Raw genomic sequence first — 18,663 nt, forward strand, 5'->3', positions numbered from 1 at the left:
ATTGAGTTGTGTGTGTGTGTGTGTGTGTGTGTGTGTTGAATCTGCAGCTATGATTCTGTCATTTTGTGTAGAAACAAATCTATGAATTTGTATCTATGCCCTTTATGTGCCGGTCTGTGGTTGTTTATCCACATTTCCAGCCATGACACTGCATTTGCGTGCCCTCACTGACTGTTTGTGTCTGTGTCCTACTTACAGTACCTGCGTGAGAAGTTCTCCTCTCTGAGCTGAGGTCAGTCTGTCAGACTTCTGATGTCTTTCTGGTGCCAGTGACAGGAAGCAGATATACATGTTTGACACAGCACAGAGGGGAAAAAAACAGTGTGATGTCAATGTGGTATAGACCAAACATTCAGTCCCTCAGCTCGTTTACTTCTTTCTTTAATTCAACATATACCCCTAATATAGGCTAGGCTTAAAGGGTTAGTTCACCCAAAAATGAAAATTATGTAAAAAAAAAAAAACAAAACAAAAAAACTTTTTGTGTGCAAAAAAAAAAAAAAACTTTGATGAACACATGCTATTCATTTTAATGTTTTTTGACATCACACATGTTTAGCGCAGAAGCCTTAAATACTTTCTTTCTTGACTGTTGTCATGTAATAAGCAGTCATTAGATTACTGTGTGAATTTTGTGGATGTCCCAATTAGGGTGCAGGATAGTAAATTTGGAAATAAATGTTTATGTTATATTTTTGTTAATAAAAATGTAACTAGTCGTATTGTTATCGTAACGCAGAACTTTTGAGGTATCGGAAAATATCATATTGCTGGCTATGAGAATCAATATTGAATTAAATCGTGATAAAATCGCAATTTACACTCATAGGGCCCTATTTTAACGATCTGAAACGCAAGTGTCAAAGCGCGAAGCGCAAGTAACTTTGTGGGCAGGTCTTGGCGCTGTTGCTATTTTCCCGGCGGGATAAATGGCTCTTGCACCCGGCGCAAATCTAAAATGGGTTGGTCTGAAGAAGCTTCATTATTCATAGGTGTGGTTTGGGCGAAACGTGAATAAACCAATCAGAGCGTCATCCAACATTCCCTTCAAAAGCAGGTGCGCAAGTTCCATTATGGATTGCTATTATTATGGCGTATTTACCAGGCGCACACCAGGAGCGGTTCACAGCCGAAGAGACTGATGTTCTTGTAAGAGCAGTGAAAGACAGATGTCCTTATATACATTGTAAAAAATTGCTGTAAAAATACAGGCGATTTCCAACAGTAAAATACTGTTATTTTAATAAACAGTTTAATCCTGTAAATTAACAGTCTAGGTTCCATAAATTAATTACTTGCAGTAAATTTACAGCATTTATGTGTAAATCCATTTGTTCCTGGAAAAAACAGTATTAGCCTGTAAAAAATATCACGTGGGGGCGGGGCATCTTCAACGCGGGTTTTTTTTCAAACAGAAAGCAGACGCAGTCAAAGAACAACAACACTCCTCTGTCTAGGCGGTTTTAAAGAAGGACATTGTTCAAGGTGAGTTTATTTATTTGCAGTTATTCTATTATGTTGCTCCCAATCTGTAAAATCACCTTTTTCACAAGCTATTTTTGACTGTGCTAAGTTACTGAGCCCTAATAGCATTTTGCAGACAGAGCTCTCAACGGCATGAGGCCTTTCGCCTGCTAATGAATGTTCTGTGAGCTCCGATGTAAAGTATTACTGCGAATTCGCTGGGTTGAGTTAAGTTACCATTTAGAAATTATTTCGGCTTTCTTGTGTAGTAACATTAATGTTAACCCTTATCTCGAATTTCTGGTTTAGTAAGTTAATGTTACATGATGCTAACGTTAATCTAACCAGATGCATTAATGTTATTCGCATAACGTTAATAGCATGCACATAAGATGGAGAATAATTACAAACTACTCGAAATATCCAGAACCATGATAGCAATTAAAATTGTGTGGTCAATTTGTTCTGTTTCCATGCAAATAATGTAAAGCTAAAATTCCGATGCAAAATAGATATTTAACGTTATATATAACGTTATATATTTTTTCATTTAATGGTCCGAGTACATGCTTTTTTGTGAGATTCGCATGTACATAGTATTAAAAGTCAAAGAGGTTGTTTTTGAAAGAGGAGGCAGATATTCTTGACTGCACTCGTTTTAGCAGATAGTTTTCAACAGCTGAGGTTTCACAATGCAATGTTCTCCATGCTCTGATGTCGAATTTCTTTGCTTGGTTAAAGATTAAATAATAATTGTATTCTTTTTTTCTAGGAATCAATCACTTGTTACGGAGTTTTACTGACACCGTATGCATCCCTAATCATTAGTGAGTTTCACGCCATGTAAATTATCAGAAAATTTATATTTTTGTGTAAACTGTTGTTTTAATTGTTGTGTATAATTTGAAGAAAAAAAATCATTTCAGGGAGGGCAGATAACTACTGAACACTGGATGATTACCCTAGACTAGAGGGCCGTGTTGTTTGTAAGGGCATACAATCACGATTTCTGAATGCAATTGGAATAATTTTTACAATGTTCTGTCTTCAATTTTCAGTATCCAGAGGAGGCATGTGGCACATTGGAATTCATTCAAAGGTATTTTGTCACCTTTTATAGTACCCTTTATATTTGTTTATTTTCTTTTATTGTTCCTTAATTTAGCAAATGTATATTTAATCCAATATTTAAATTGATAAGGTAGATTTTTGTAAGTTTTCTATTTTAAAGTGTGTGTGTGTGTGTGTGTGTGTGTGTGTGTGTGTGTGTGTGTGTGTGTGTGTGTGTGTGTGTGTGTGTGTTGGGATAAACCCTGAAAGAGGTTCTAAGACCTGCAGAGGCAAGGTGGTTTCAAAGAAGACTGGAAAAGAAGTCTGCCACTGTCAATCCCAAAGTTGCTTCTCTAAGGAACCTCATCGATTTCGAATGGAATTTCGTCTAGGTAACTAAACTTTATGCCCACTGACACTCACATTTGTGCAGCTTCCTAAAAGAATCAACACCGCTTAAAGGATAAGTTCATCCCAAAATAAAAATTTCCTGATAATTTACTCACCCCAATGCCATCCAAGTCTTTCTGTCTTTCTATCTTCAATGGAAAAAAAAAAAAACGTTTTTTGAGGAAAAAAATTCAGAATTTTGCTCCACACAATGGACTTCAATGGCAACCAGAATGTTGGAGTCCAAATAAATATGTTTCAAAGGACTTTTAAGTGCTTCAAATGACTCCCAGCTAAGGAATCCATCTGTCATTTTCTAAAAAAATAAAATAAATAGTATATACTTATTAACCACAATTGTTCATATTGTGCTGGTCTCCGTGCCAGGCATGACGTCCTCACATCGGAAAGGTCTCGCGTGACATCATTAGACATCCAGGATATACACACGAAATGACCATTTTAAACAATAAACTAAAACAAAACCATAAATATGTAATTCAACATACAATAAAATGTGAACGATAATCCTTCTCCATACTAGTAAACAATGGGGTTGTAAGTACTTTTGACCTTTCCAATGTGATGATGTAATGCCTAGCACATTGCAGACCAGCACAAGATGAACAGTTGTGGTTAAAAAGTATATACATTTAAATTTTCTTAGAAAATGAGATTGAGTCACTACATAAGACTCTATTCCTCAGATGGGATTGAGGAGAGCCCTTTGAAGCACTTTGAAACAGCATTTATTTGGACTTCAACATTCTGATTGTCATTGAAGTCCATTGTGTGGAGAAAAACCCTGATATGTTTACCTTAAAACACTTAATTTCTTTTCCACTGAAGAAAGAAAGACATGAACATCTTGGATGGCATTGGGGTGAGTAAATTATCAGGACATTTTCATTTTGCGATGAACTAATCCTTTACCTGCATTCATATTCAGTGGTAAGAAAGTATCTGAACCCTTTGGAATTGTATGATTTTCTGCATTGTTCTTAACATTTCATGTGATCTTCATTAGTCACAGACAAAACAAAGTGTTTAAGCTAGCTACACAAACAATTATAATCTTTCATGACTTTACTCAACACATCCCATTAGTCACTCTCGGGGCTGTGTAATAAAAATGTTATTTGGTAAGTGACTACCTTGTTGTTATCTCTATGAACCACAAATGTTGTTTTTGTGTTGTGATGGTTGTACATGAGTGCCTTGTTTGATCTGAGCAGTTAACCTGCTCAATGTTCTTCAGAAAAATCTACCATGTCCTGCACAGTTTTGGTTTTCCAGCATATTCTGCACAATTGAACCCTTTACAATAGTGACTGCATGATTTAAAGACCCATCTTTTCACAATGAGAACTATTGATGGACTCAACTATTATAAAGGGTGCCAGGGGGAGGATTTTTTTCTGAAGAACAGTGGACAGTTTAACTGCTCAGAACAAACAAGGGAATCATGAACAATTATTACAAAACAAAACAAAACTAGATTTTTAGGAAACAAATCCATCTCTGAGTCCATATAATGTTATTGATATGACCCCAGTGGATAAATCAATGCCTTTTAAAGCCAAATGATAGGTTTGTGCAATAAAGAAAAAGGTTTTAAAGAAAACCTAAACATGCTAAATTAAATAGCTCATTGCTTCCAGTCTACTGTCATATGAGCACTTATCAGAGGGACATTGTGACGTGATGTAAGTGCATTGTGAAAGCTTGTTCAAGAAGTAACACAGAAGCAAAGATGACCGACATTTCGCATGAGCTTCACAACTCACTTACTTATGACAGTAGATTGGAAGTAATGATTTATAGTTTAGTTAGCACTTCATTTTTTGTTGGTTTTTCTAACACAAAAATAAAGTGAGTTAAAAATATTAATATTTTTATTACACCTACCGTTTGGTTTCAGAAGACATTGATTCATCCACTTGGGTGTTGTGAATTAATGTCAAGATTGTTGTGTTTTTAAGTGTCAAAAGAATGGCAGCCAATCAATGTGATTGTATGGACTTAAAAGATTGTCATGTATATATAGCATGGGGGTAAGAAAATGAGAATTTTGGGGGTGAACTATCCCTCTAAGGACATTGTGTATATATACTTGTGACTGGTAAAAATCAGATGAAAATTTGATGATCAACTAATGCAGAGAAACAACCAATTCCCAAAGGTTGAGGGTTTACAGCTTTTTTCCCACTGTACTCTCAAATGTACTTATTCTGCTGTAAATTTTTTTTTACACATTTAACTTAACAGCTGTCTTTACATATACAAAATTATTATATACTCCTTAATCTACTAAATAAATGTACTCCTATCTGGCTAACTGGAAAACACACAATCACTTTCTTTTACACACAGCTAAACTTTCTGGTCTTGTCTTGACCCCATAATCTTTCTGTTAAGATTGTTTTTTAATTTTTTCCTCTATGCTGTAACAAACATTCAAAACAAACTGCGCACTCAGTTGCTGTTTAAGATCAGTTTAGTTCATTAACATGATCATTTTATGTCTCTTTTAAAAGTTCACTAGTTTTTGCCATGTGCTTTATTTTACCACTAAGATTTTCTTGATTTTCTTTCCTTTCAGACCTGGATTTCCTCTAAGACCAGATCTGTCAAAAGCTGATGGGGGACATGTTGGCTGTTTTTTTTGCCTCTTCCTACGTTTTTTCACCAATTGGTTCTCTTGATTATGTCCTCTAAGATCTGGACTTCCTCTCAGGCCAGCTCTTTTAAAAGCAGGTTTGGGATGTTTTGACAGTATTTTTTGCCCTATCAAGGATTTGTGATCCATTGATTCTCAATGATTTCCTCTCAGACCCAGAATTCCTCTCTGGCCTGGTTGCTGATGTGACATGTTGGGTGTTTTTAGTTTTAGTTTTTTGCCTCTTTGTAAGGTTTCTGTTTTTGCCTACTGGTTCCTCTAGAACAGTATTTAAGGAAAGAAAGTCAGAGAAAATACATTTTAAAATGCAATGAATGTATTGTTAAAACCTATTTTAAATAAATGGCAAACAATGTACACCATAATCTTTTTCTTTATTTTTTCCATTGAGTAAAAAGTCTGTTTGGAATGTCTGTAAACATTATGGTACATAGGGATGTTAATCGATATCAGACAATAGAGTAAATAGAAAACAGTATTTATAATAAATTTTATACTGTAGAATTCTAGTTGGAACCATTGCTGCCAGTACTTTGTGAAATTACAGAACAGCCATACAAATTAAAAACTGTTAGATTACGGTAAAGGGCTGGAACCACAGCTGCCAGTACTTTGCTGTGAAATTACAGCATTATTGAAACCGTAAAATTACGGTAAAGGGCTGGAACCACAGCTGCCAGTACTTTACTGTGAAATTACAGCATTATGGAAACCGTAAAAATACGGTAAATTACTGGAACTAGCTTGCCAGTACTTTACTGTGAAATTACAGCATTTTTGAAACCGTAAAATTGCGGTAAAGGGCTGGAACCACAGCTGCCAGTATTTTACCGTAAAAATACGGGTGAATTTTTTACAGTGTATGTCTTGCCACTATTGGGCAAACAGGTCTGATCCTTAATTAGCCTGAATAATTTGTAAGCTAGATTTATGCCTATTTTTTCACATCTTCGTGGCACACCACAATGATTTCCGTCATCTCATGTGTTAATATTTTTTTTAGTGTAACAATTTATGATTTGCAAAAATAACTGTTGCATCTGTGTAGATTACATGAGCAAAGTGTATGCGCGTTGTGCACGCTACATTATGGTAAAGCATGCGCCCTTAAAATAGCATAATGAACAACGCGCAACGCGCCACTGACTTTAGACTAGTTTTTTTCTGGTCAGTGGCGCAATTGTTTAATGGAACAGCAAAATAGCACCAGGGATTGTTTGCGCCGGAACACGCCTCCTTTTTTGCGCTGAACCGCTCAGGGAGCGCAAGTTTATTCACTAGTTTAGCGACGTGCTTCTGTGGAGGGAAAAGTGCGCTTTGCGCGGGTGCAAAATAGGAATGACACATGCGTCGTAGGGATGGGACGATACACTTAAACTCACGATACGATGCACCTCGATATGCCAGGGTTACGATACGATACGTCACGATACGATATCAATTTTTTTTTCTTCTTTCCAAATCTGTGATTTTTTTTTTTACCAACAAAGTAATGTACTTAAACAAAAGGTATGATTTTTCTCTTTTTTTGCATTTTGGTTCTATGTTGTTTAAAAAAAAAGGAGAATTTTCAGAAGTCCGCGACCACATCTTAAACAGGGGTGCCAATAATTGTGGAGGGCACTGTAGGGCTGTCAATCGATTAAAATATTGAATCGCGATTAACTGCATGATTGTCATGAGTTAACTCGCGATTAATAGCAATTTAATCGCACCTTTTTAGCAATTGTAAATGTATCTTAAATTAAGTTTAAATTAAGTTTTTAATACTCTAATCAACATAGGTATGGACAAATATGCATGCTTTATGCAAATGTACATTTATTATTAGTGAAATCATACTTATTCAATAATAATCAATACAGCATGAAGACTAGACATATCAAAGATCATAGATATATTTATCTAAGAAATTGTTCATGTCTCTTAAACCTAAACTTAAAAATAATGAGTAAGTAGTGATTTCTCTCATTTTAACAATATAAAAGGGAGTTTTTACACTGGCAGTTTAATTCAGAACAGGGCACAGTTCCTATGAAAAATTGTTAATGTGTACCAGTGAGCGCACCAGAACCACACCATACCTGGAGGAGGTCCATATAACACGAGTAGGAATATAGTGCGGCCCCTTTAAGAGATCCGCATTCCCTATTGAACTGCCGGTATTTTGCGTGTGCGCGCCGAACTGGTCCGCGATTCACGTGGACAGTGTGAAGAACACGGACGACTCGGGAGCGCGCTTGTTCAGGAAAGTAACCTGTGCATTCGTTTTAGCCGATTGTAATGTATTTAGCTCAATAAAACAGGTGTACTGTAAGCGGGGTGATGGTGTTAATGATTTACCTCAGACATGAGCGAGAGTGAGCTGCAGTGCATCGGGCTCAGACTGCAGAGAATGTGCTCAGTGAAAAAACACACTTTTCTTTATGGAGTCGTATAAAAGTTAAACAGAAAATATGGTAGCTTATGTAGGCAATAACTGCATTTTTGGTTTAGAATATTAATGCTAATGTCAACCCTTTTCTTTCCCTTTTAATGTTTGCTGCTGCATTCTTTGCGTCTGACTGCTCTCACTTTCTCCAACTAAGGGCTATGCCTCAGATCAAACAGAAAATGCGCGCTGCGTTTTGTTATGTCTGCCCCATACACACACACACACACACACACACACACACACACACACACAATACACTAAATTATTTATATACAACGCAAATCATGCAGCAGTGCCATCTATCTTTATTTCGCGATCCATTTTTTTCGACCTCGATGCGTTTCGTCACGTTTTGTATCGCGATATTTTGTCAAACGATATTTCGTCCCATCCCTAATGCGTCGGTGTACAAAGTCAATTGCGCTGGGTGCAAGATAGGGCCCCTAGTCTTTACTACCTTTCTGGGCCTTGAAAGTTGATATTACATTGCAGTCTATAGAGGGGTCAAAATATCTTAAACTGTGTTCCAAAGATGAACAAAGGTCTTGCGGGTTTGGAACGACATGAGGGCAAGTAATTAATGACAGAAATTCCATGTTTGGGACCCTTTAAGCAGTCCCAGACTAAAATGCATGTTTGAGCTGTTTTAACTGAAAGCAACTTTAATCTAAGCCCTGTCTGTGAAACCAGGTCATAGATTTTTTTACAAATAAGCCCATTTAGGACAGCAATCTCTGTGGACAATGCTCTCAGGCGGACACGATAGCTAATCAGAGATTATTTGTGATCCATTTTGATAGGTCAGTTCCAAGCTGCTTTTGAGAGGACTGTGTATGTTAGTCTTTGTGTGTGTGATTAATGTCCTGTTTGTGTCAGGATGAACGGGCCATCTCCATCTCTGTGGTGACGCACGACACAGTGTTGAAGGATAGGATAAACATGGCATCAGGCCAGAGACTGTACCCTGCTCTCACCTTCACTCATCATACACAATCACTGACACTAACCAGCGCTGACGCAGACAGACAGGCGGCGAAGTTCATCTGTCTCACATACTGCGGGGATTTAATACATCCTTAATGTATCCATTAAACCACCAACCTCTTTCTCTGTTATCTTGATGATACGTTGTTGCTAAAGGTTTGTAATTGGTAGTTACCTAGTTGCAGGGGTCTTTCTAGCCTGGATGCCAGCCGAACTCAGCCCCGTTCACAACATTTGAGCTCGGGCAGTTTGGTCTGGACTTGATCCATAGAGGAGTAATTATGCACGAACAGAAATTGTTCGAACCAATAAAATTGTAAGGGTGGGCTTCAGACGATGATGGACAGATGATAAAGAGTAACGTAATCATCCACATCATCAAAGGCGCTTGGTTGAATTAATTCAAATCCTAAACGGAGAACTTGTTCATATATGTATTTACCTTCACAATTTCTCGCAGAAATGATGATCATGTTGGGTAAGTACTCTCCTTAAACACTGTATCCTTAAACACTTTTTTTTACAACATCGGCAAAGATTGTTCATTCCAGGGTTGCCAAGTTTTTACAACAAAACCCGTCAACTACTAGCCCAAATCAATAGCTTCCCAAGGAATGGCGTTTGGGGGGTAAAATGTGTGTTATTTTGGCAAGGTTGCCTGCTAAAATTAGCATTGATGAGTCTATATATCACATTATTGAGGTTGCTTCACTTCAACCCGCGGACATGGAAAACAACCCTCGGGAAAACCGCAGACTTGGCAACAGTGCAGCTGAGCTCTGTTGACATTTGACAACTAACATTATGCGTCACTCCGTTGCTCTGATTGGTTGTAGGTCAATTGAGGTCTTTCCTGGTCCGGTTGAAACACGCCCCATAATCACAGCCCAATGGAGCAGTTTCAGACTCATATTCTGACTAGAGTTAAATAAGACGACGTCAGGATAGGGTCTTTCTAGATAATTGTTCAAATCCTTAACCCAAAGAATGAGCAAAAGTAATAGCAATCGTAGACAATCATCTTCTGTTTCCTATATCAGTGGAAGACAAGAATAAAGATAAGAGGCAAGAGGCTTTTTCAGAAAGTGAGGACCAACCAAAATGTCCCCACTTTTTCTTCACTCCGATGGTCTAAAACTTAAACTGGTCCTCACAGAGATAGTTGTACAAGTAAACACACACACACTTCCTTGTACAGCTAGCTAGAACGTGTGTTGGTGTGTGTGTGTGTGTGTGTGTGTGTGTGTGTACAGGAGTAAGCATAACCCATTTCGGTGGATAATTCTACAAATCAAACGCAAGTGCTTTAGTAGTCTCAGTGCCACCTGATAAGGTGAGCTTCATCTCCCTGTGATAATCAGCCAGTCATCAGGGGATGGACACAGGAAATGAGTTCAGCGAGACAGCCCGGGATCTCCAGAGCAAAACAATCAGAAAACACCTGCTTTCACAACTCCTCATCTCTCATCTCTCTCCCTATTTTCATTTCTCTATCTCTCTCATATATATTTTTTTTCTCTGCAGAGGCACAGGGTGTGTGGCTTATTAAGATGTTGTGATTTTAATGGTTTCTTTTATCCAAAGGGGAAGAGAGGCTTGGTTTGGGAATAGAAGAAAGGTGAAAACAGAGACATCTAAAGAGAAATGACGGAAGAGAGGATCTAAGGAGCATTATTAGAAATAGAATGAGAGATGGTGGAAAAGGGAGGACAGATAGGAACCTGGAAAGAAAATGATCTGTGCCAGATGTGGTGAGAGTGTAATTCCTCTTGCAGGCATTAGTAGGGTGCAGCTGCAGTGTAAATTGTTTTTTAATAGCACGGAGGAAGACTTTGACTGTTAATTATGTACGGCGTCCTCGTTAATTCTAGTCCAGAATCTCAGCTCGTTAGCTTAACGACCACGCGTCTGACGTAATAATTAATATTGGGATTGTGGCTCTTATTCTGAGGTTGTAGTGACTCTACTAATAAAGTGACGGATCTGATGACTAAGTAACACCAATTTCAAACTTCCTACCCCTGAGCCAAAGCAGATGATTCAGATTTTTTTTTTTTTTTTTTTGGAAACTAGAAATGATAAAAAGGAGATGGAGCTAAAGGGACAGTGCAGCAAAAAAATCCCTCACATCTTCCAAAATTTAGACGATGTTCTTTCTTATGTGGAACATAAAGAAGATATTCTGAAGACTTAAGACTCTTTTTTAAAAGGTTTTAAAGGTCTTTTTTTAAAGGTTAACTAAACCCCTGTTCACATCCTAACTCCACCCACTTAGCCTGACAAGCCAGACCCGCATCAAGATGTTGGGTCTGGGAACACACCGTTGGCAGGGCTCAATCCGGGGGGCAAGATAAACGGTTGTCTTTCAAAGTCCCTCTGCTATAGGATAGCGCTACAACCAACCAGAGCAACAAAGAAGGTGATGTAGTCAGACAAGCTTAGTTGCTTAAACTTTAGCTGTATTCGGTCGGCAAAACTCATCACAAAGAACACATCATCCTTTGTTAAGAATGAGTCGCGGCTAAAGCTGATTCGAAAGAAAGGTAGCACACAAAACAGTCACAACAACTCCGTCATTATGTTAAGCCCGCCCACCAACTCTATACGCAATGTGATTGGCCTGACCAGAGTTTGGTTTTTCCAGCCTGCAAGCCAACGGAGTTGCTAGACACCCTGGCAGCAAATTAGATTTGCTGCTGCTAGGGTGCATCTAAATTTCTAGTCCACCCAAGCGGCATCCTTCCTAGTTTATATTGAAGCCAATATGGAAGTAACTAACCTGCAATTCCTCGACTGGTCACTAAGGGCCCAGAAGGGAGCAAAATCTCATTGAGCTCCATGTTAAAATGCCCAACTTTACAGCAGAAAAAAACATATTTACAGCCTGGTACAAATTGTGGTTTTGGCCTATACGGCTAATTTTTCCCTTCATGACAACTGTGAGGGGGAATTTTTTTTATAACTCACTAGTTTACATTATATTAACTATATATTAAGTTCTGCATAATTAAGGGCGTGGCCACTTTGAGTGACAGGTGGATAGCCATTTATCTGCTGTCTGTAAGTCATTGCGTTTTGCAACGTCTTTTGAAGTAGAGGACTTTTCTCCCCCACCTTCACCTGAAGTGGAGGTGGGTGAATTGTAGACACAGGGCCAGAGCCTTATCAATTCGAGCCGGTGGCTTAAACTGTGTTAACTCTCGATGCCAAGGGTGTGGTGAGCTTGCGCCAGGGGCAAGGTAGTGAGCAGTTGGAAGAGCCAACATAAGTCACGATGACCAACAACGTTCAATTGGAAAATTTAACTGCAGTATAGCCACTAGCCACCGTTCAACCTTAAGAGGGCTACACACGTTTTGACACCATATATTGTAGAATCAAAACACTTTATACCCAAATGTCAAAACATTTACTTATTTTTACATTTTTACACAAAAAATTTACATTTACATTTACTTTAAAGCCCCAGTCTTGCAGCTCATTAACTTAAAAAAAAGTTGTTAGGGTTAAGTTACCCTTTAACCAACAAACTGACCATGCCATAAGCGCCAACAAAGTCATGCAACCTTTTCCAAGTGTTCAGTGTTCTTATGTCAAACAATTATTTAGTTTGAGGAACTTTGGAGCCCTGCACACATTTTCATTTTTGTAAACTATTTCTTTCAGTTTTGAAAAAAATAAAATATTTGAGTTTGAGAGAAAGAGAGAGACAGATTAACTGAATAAGTTAGGGATGAAAGAATCAGTTAGTCAATGAAACTCAATGGAGTTCTTTCAAATTAAAAAGAGCCGAGAGTAGTGCACTCATTAGCATAATCAAATGCATTCATAAAACTGAATGTGCAATGGATGAATTATATCTAGAAATCTGTATATGATGGGGGTTTCAATTCTGTGGCCGGTAATTCTGTGTGGCCCTGAGAGGATGAATGAATGCTTACATGAGCAAACTCTCTAATGCACCTACAGGACAATTCCAGCACACATGCAGTACAAATTAGGTTTCCTGGGGAACTAAAACAGTAATAACTTTGTCCTGTGTGTATGTGTGTACATAATATAGCATCTGTATGCTACCGTGCTCAAATCGCATTACAGCGCTTGGCTCCAGGGCGGCAAATCACTCTTGTGTCTCTGTTCAACCAGAACAGAATTAATAAAGAAAAGATCCACAGCTGCCGAACACCAGAGCCCACGCCATCAACCTACTACAGTTTCATTATTCACAATAATCTCATTCTGTTCCAGAGAACCTCATACTGTATTCAGTGCACAGCAATATAAACAATGAACCTGGTCTTGGTCCCACAGCTCTGATCGTTTCTAATACAATTTCACAGGTTCCCATTCCTGTAAAGTATTAGGAATGCAGGGACAGGTGTATGTGTCGGTCCGTAATGGATGGGCTTGAGCATTGTAGTTACAAAACAAACTCTAAGCTCCACCCCTGTCCGATCCACGAAGAAAAAGTGAGGGCCACAACGAAGGAAAGATCAAATAAATGATAATGAATGAGCTATAAGGACCTATTTATATACCTTAACTCCATGATTTGTAGAGTATATATTCATCCAAAATAAGGAACCTTTGCAAAGACTTTTGACAACACGTTTGTAATGCATAATCAGTATGCTTGCGGTGATTTACCCCGAACTGATAGGTTATTAACTTCTTTAATAGCCATTTCTGTTCCACCAGTTGATTGCTCTGTAACACTGAGAATTAATGCTGAATAGTGAGGAATATTTCCAAATAATGAGTAGTATTTTTCTGCATGCACACACGGCTTTCACAATTCAGGTGAAAATATGAGATAAACAGTTTTGTGCTCTAGCACTGTTCAGACCTCTGACCTGGTTTTTGTTTATTTTAATTATTCCGTCCCATTTTCATGCATAATAAGCACAATTAACCCCCCTCCCTAATAACTCTAAAAAATAACCAAGCCAAGTTGCATGCAGGAACGTATTTGGAGAATATTAATGAAGCCCAGGATGTATGTTAGAGAGAGATAGGAGTGGGCTGCATGCATGAATGTTGAAGTATATATAATAGAATAGATAAGAAAGTGAAAAAATACAGCGTTTTATTCTCTACATGAATACAAAAAAGAAAGAATGGAAAGTTTGAAAACATGGTAGGCTACATGGGTGATAGAAGAGGAAAATGGAACAATAGAACCTCTATCTGCAATAAAGAACCTTTTGTGCAATGGAATATGGAAGTTAAAGGTTCTTCATGGAACAATAAATGCCAACAAAGAACCTTCGTTTTAAGAATGGAAGAATGCAAAACAGAGTAAGCCATGATATGGATAACTCATAAGTTAGCAATAAGGTACGAGAGGCTGTGCTGTATGTATCGTGAATAAGTCACGGCTGAAAAGAGTGTTGTTTGGCACGATGCAAAGCGGAGTCCGTGACAGCGTAATCGTCTTGTCTTGTTATTAATGTAGTGCATTTTACATATAAGCCTACAAGTAATGATTTGAAGCATATTGTATGTTTTATACACAGCGAAAATAGCCTTCATTTGACCGAAATAACAGAATCGGCAGATAGCTGACTTTCTGAATATAGCATCATATATGTTTATGGTTGTCGGTGCATGTGACACTTTATATACTTTTGGTTTTAATAAGATTTTCCCAATAAATAGGCAAGATTAAACCTGATGTCCTCCGTGATTCCTGTTAATTCCAACAACAAAGCACTTAAATGCAACAAGCTCTTAATCACGACTTCTGAAGTGGGAGTTGACACATTTCTGATGTGAAGGCAGCATTATTCACAATACAGCACTAGCCTCACCTTATTGCCTTTATAAAACAGTTACCACACAATATTAAAGTCAAAATAGAAGTATCAATGCAACTTTAATAAAGTAAAATCACTAAAAACATTCCTTTTGCAGGAAAAATATAGTCCCTGACCGTGAACAGCAACCACTGATCTATGTTCTCTATATAGATCAGAGACAACAACAGTATTATGGGTAAAGACTGTCTTTAAGAGTCGGTCCCTCAGTAGTGAACTAAAGGACTAAAGCTTGTTTAGTCTTACAAATGCTTTGACTAGCGCTGTCAGTGTCAGGACACAGACAGCACTTAACAGTTGTCAGGACAAGGTATCGCAGCAGACATTCAAACTCATTTTTTTTTTTTTTTATGAACATAGTACTGACCTGTTGGAATATGCTAAATCTGAATGCAGGTGTAATACACTCTCTACGGTAAGCTTCAATTAACAATATCAATTGATGTTTAAGTTGCTAAGAGTGGTTGCTAGGGGAGGGGTGTTGTGCAGTGATACAGAACCATTGGGTGAAGCAGTCATAGCCGTGTTTTAATGTGAATAAAACACAGCTATTGACCAATGATCAAGGACTGGAACTAAACACACTTACTATACTGATAATGAAATTCACACAGCACATGCAGGCCTTTTTTACACTTTGAATTAACACGAAAGCCTGGTGATCTACATTTACATTACATTAATGCATTAGGCAGATGCTTTTATTCTCAAGTGACTTGCATTCAAGGTATCAGTTCATACATTTCCTGGGAATCGAACCCATGAGATCTACTGTTTGAGCTACAGAAATGTATCCATTCAAGAAGATTGGATCATCACCCAATCAGAACCGACTTTTGCAGGTCTGTTGAGCACATGAACACAACTGCCAGTCAATAAGAGTCACTGCGCAGAAGATTTCCACTCAAAAGGCCAGAGTTGTGAAGTTCTGTTCTCTCGCAAAATTATAACCAATAAAAGATTGGTTCAATCGATTACACTGAGATATTGAGATACCACTGCATCATTGACTTCCTCAGGAAAAGCATTCGCAGATTTAAAAACACATTTATTCACCTTTTAAATACGTGTAGACAACATCCAGATACAGGGCACTTGTTAATGGCAAGTCCAAATGCTGCCTAAAAGTTCAGTCACATTTACCATTTCTCTACCAAATTTAATTCAGATAAAAAAAAGTTCTGAATTTAGTGTGTTGACCAACATAAAGATGCTTGGTTTGAAAGTGACTTACAGTATGTGTGAGCGATGCTTAATGCATTGTTGTTGACAATTGTTGACAATGGACAATAGAACTATTTCTCAGTAAATGCACTATTAACGGAATGTATTTGATATGAAATGATATAAGGCTAAACGGTCAAGCTGTGCAGACTCTATATTTTACACCCAGTGGGTTCTGAATATCTGAGTGTGGATCCTACAGTCCAGACATCACTTTACTGTGATGTGCTTCTGTAAAAAGACATCCGCTGCTGAGATCAAATTTATGATGCAATTTAGGATTTTATGAAGACATGACATGACAAAATCTACTTATAACAGATAATGGCATTGTGTATGAAGAATGAGTGTAATTGTGTATATGTGAAGGAGGGAAACAGGAGTGTGCTTGTGTTTGGAGAAAGGCAGAAGGGTTCTGTCTATTATACTTGGACAGAAAAATAAAGTTTCTGGAGGAGGCTTTTTGAGAACAAACACCCCCAGCAGAGTAAATGACCAGCGATGAGGAGAAGGAGGGGCAGAGGAGAGGCCCGGGGGTCCATTGCTGCTCACTCGAGCATTCCTTATGAAATCATCAACCAAATCCTTACTCAAATGCAACTGTTGTCAATGAACTCCCTTCCTCTCCTCCCCTTCCTCTAGAGTCCGTTCCAGACCCCTCTCAAGGCTGGATTAGGATGCCAGCACATGTATTGTAAGGTGCTGTGTGTGTGTTCATGAAGCTCATTTCACACATGAGTGTGTGTTATTGTTTGTGATGTGTGAGAGTGAGTATATGACAGGGAGAGAGAAAGAAAGATAGAGATAGTAGAGAGTGAGAAAGAGCTAAACTGCAGCTTCTACCATAGTTCAATTTGGTCACTTTGTGTGTGTGTGTGTGTGTGTGTGTGTGTGTGTGTGTGTGTGTGTGTGTGTGTGTGTGTGTGTACTCTGGATTCGGGGCTTGGATCCACTTTACATGAGAAAACCAGGCTTATCCCAAATATTTATCCGTGCTGAGAGAGACGTTTCCCTTGCCTTTTTATCCCTGCAGGAATCCTATTCTTCTTTCCTTCTTTCTCTTTCTTAAGCTCACACGCTCTTTCTCTCCCACCACCTCTTTTTTTCACTCTTTGTTTACCCTGACTCAGCGTACTCATTGAATAAAATTGAATACATTTCAAATATGAATTCATTACAAGCTCTATCGACAGCTTCTGTAACCACAGAAAAAATATTTAGCGTGATTCTTCAATCTGAAAAAACAAACAGAACTAAAATTGTGTTCGCAGCAAAGAGTTTAATGGAAGTCTATGGAGCAAAGCGTTGCGTTGAGGTAAAAATGGTAAAATACACAACCGTTTTGAAAATATAGTATGAAAAGTATACAAGACTTGTACAAAATCTCCTACCATGACCATGTAAAACCACATGTTTTGTATTATAACACAATTATTGTATCATATCGTATTAGCCTAGCCTATTGTATTATCGTATATCATTTCATATCGACTTCCAAGTGTAGGCTATACTTTATTTACCGCAAACAAATGTGCGCTGTTCAAATGGGAAATGTATACACAGTGTGGCATATGTTTGCATGGCTAGCTTGGTTAACTATGAATACAGTTTAATGGGACTGAACCACTATAAATCAAACTGGCTAGTGTTTGTTGGTTGTTTGAACTATGTTAGGGAGCAGGAGTTCTTTATGTCTGAGCATCAGAACAGACGGTGTACAGTGCCGTGGCATTGTTTCAGACAGCTAATGGGGATGAGATTGGTGCTAAATCAAGGGCGTCGTCATGGAAATGACCTATGACAGTGTAATTTCAGTATTTTCTGAGAAGCTCTGTGGGTATTCTATCTCATGCTGCTGTAGTCATGACAACACTGACATACTGTAATTCAATGGGGTCTGCAGACTCTTGCGTGTATGTGTGCGTGTGTGTGTGCGTTAACCAGTGGGATATTGCTTAAACTTATCATGCCAAGCTTTGCTGATACATTAGAGTTGTATTTCCAGCGTACGGAGACTTCATGTGCAAAACACACTCACACACATACACACACACACACACACACTCCCACCCTGACCCTAAGATGGAGATGTAAACCGGTTCCATTCACACAAGAGAAAAGCTCGGCAAGGAGAGGGAGGGGCCGGGCAGTCACCCACGGAGACTATAGCAGGGAGTCATGGGAAAGATAAGCTGTGGGAGTGAAGGGATGAGGTGAACATCTTTTCACACAATTAATCTCACAGACAAACACAAACAACCCATCCGCACTTAAAATAAGTTTGTGTAAAAATATTACATCAATCCATAGTTCATCACTTCACATAAACAGGTCTTTTGCAGCAGTGCATCAGAACCAGCTGTTTAATGAACAAACCGATCAGTAATTGCTTCGTCTGATATATGCTGCGCTGCAGTTCTCACCCTGCCCACCAGGGGGCACCAAAGACACGCCTCCCCAATCTCCACAGCAACGAACAGAAATGTCTTACATCAACAGTCTCTCTCAGGATGTCCTCCACCACACCCTAAACCTCTCAAACGTTCCCCGCAGTTTCGTACAACTCTTTGAATTTAGCGTGAAAGCACGTCTGAAATGAGAAAGTTGAGGATGTGTGTAAT

At 38.4% G+C, this 18,663-nt stretch overlaps 1 long non-coding RNA gene across 1 annotated transcript; it reads left to right on the forward strand.

The window, feature by feature from the left end:
- The first annotated feature begins 2,429 nt into the window (after positions 1 to 2,429).
- On the forward strand, positions 2,430 to 5,943 carry LOC137044635 (uncharacterized). The gene is made up of 3 exons (XR_010898623.1): positions 2,430 to 2,563; positions 2,785 to 2,906; positions 5,507 to 5,943. It is a non-coding gene; the product is annotated as an uncharacterized lncRNA (long non-coding RNA).
- Positions 5,944 to 18,663: the final 12,720 nt, after the last annotated feature.

Source organism: Pseudorasbora parva, chromosome 17 (assembly GCF_024679245.1).
Source record: "Pseudorasbora parva isolate DD20220531a chromosome 17, ASM2467924v1, whole genome shotgun sequence".
Lineage (NCBI taxonomy): Eukaryota > Metazoa > Chordata > Actinopteri > Cypriniformes > Gobionidae > Pseudorasbora > Pseudorasbora parva.